This window comes from Tarenaya hassleriana, unplaced genomic scaffold (genome assembly GCF_000463585.1).
Source record: "Tarenaya hassleriana unplaced genomic scaffold, ASM46358v1 Cleome6, whole genome shotgun sequence".
NCBI lineage: Eukaryota > Viridiplantae > Streptophyta > Magnoliopsida > Brassicales > Cleomaceae > Tarenaya > Tarenaya hassleriana.
The window spans coordinates 2,032,594-2,034,480 of NW_010968505.1; positions in this window are offsets into that span (position 1 = coordinate 2,032,594).

Here is a 1,887-nt window from a genome sequence, read left to right on the forward strand (position 1 = left end):
AGAAGCAACGTCTAGCTACATCGACCAGTGATGTCCTCTCGGACCCAGGCAAATATCGTCGTCTGGTTGGTCGACTTTTGTACTTGCTTGCCACTCGCCCCGACATCACGTATGCTGTTCACGTCCTCTCTCAATTCATGCAGGAGCCTCGTCTTGAACATTGGGACGCTGCATTACGGCTGGTTCGCTATTTGAAACGCAGTCCCGGACAAGGAATTCTTCTTCGGGCAGATTCTGATCTTCATCTTTACGGTTGGTGCGACTCCGATTGGGCGGGCTGTCCCCGATCTCGCAAGTCTACGTCGGGATGGATCATTCAACTCGGCAACTCTCCGATCTCATGGAAATCGAAGAAACAACACACCATATCTCTTTCTTCCGCCGAAGCCGAATATCGTTCCATGGCTGTCACGACATGTGAACTTCTCTGGATTAAGGCTCTTTTGCTCAGCCTTGGTGTTCCTCACTCAACACCCATGACACTCCTCTGCGATAGCCAAGCCGCGCTTCACATCGCTGCCAATGACGCCTTCCATGATCGCACGAAACACATCGAAGTAACGTGTCATTTCCTACGTCATCATCTTCTCAACAACAACATCACCACCCGACATGTTCCAACTCTGCATCAACTGGCAGATATCTTTACCAAAGCTCTCGGCAAGAAGGAATTCGACGCGTTCTTAGGCAAGTTGGGCATCTATGACATACATGCTCCAACTTGAGGGAGGGTAATAGGAGACACATATGAATATATGCTGTATAATACTAAAAAGGAAACTTTGATTATATTTCCTTAAGTCTTGCACTAGGTTACAGAGACTTCTGATGTATATAGCTTCGCATATTGTGTTCTTCAAGAAATATAGAACCGCCGCATTGTTCTTCGGCTGTTTCTTTTCATCTCGGCTTGTGATACGTGACAGAATTCTTATTTTTTTTTTTCTATTATGTATTTATTATTTTTCATTTTCTTTCCTATATTAATGATATTTTAATGATTGTATCTTTTTACGTTTTGCCTCTGTGGTCTGCGTTTTGTCTCTTCTTTGTCGTGTTTACCTTTTAGGATTTTCTGCTAATTTTAATTTTAATATTATTTTTGACACATTTTTTAAACTTTGAATTATACCCATATGACCTTTCGTCGTCCTTTATTACTATTTATATTTATATTAATTTTCTCCTGACAATTGCTCATAAATTTCTCCTGCAAGTTAATATTTAAGACAGCACTGTGAATTTCGGATGCCCACTTAATGTTAATTAAATTGAGAAAGGTTGTATAAGCATTAAATTAATTCGTACATGACCAGAAATTAAATAAATAAATTTTCTATGTCCATCAACACGACATAATAAGCAATATAGACAAAGATATGTCGGGTGTTAAGACGATATTTGCATCACAACTTTAATGTTACGAAAACAGGGCATCCGTGTCTTTTTTTTATTATTATTATAGTATAAAAACAATTCATATTGAATTAGAAATTAATTTATGATATAAAATTATAAAACTCAAATGGTGCATGAACCGGAATTCAAGCTAAGCATCTCAGCCACACTTTGAAGGGCAGACAAATATCTGTTGTAATACTTTGATAAAAAGGAACTAAACAAATTCATGTGAACACGTTTTCAATAATCCAAAACAATTGAAATCAAATAATTAAAATAGAATAATGGTTTGGGTTTGCAGAATTTGTAAAATAGATATATGCTGTCGCTATGATTTATTTGGTGTGTTTTTTAAGTTATTATTCGTTTTTTGTTTTTACTTGATTTGATCTTGTATTTGTCATATAAAGTTTTATATCAGATATATAGGAATCAATGCAATGATAATTATCCGAATAGATATATATATATATATATATATATATA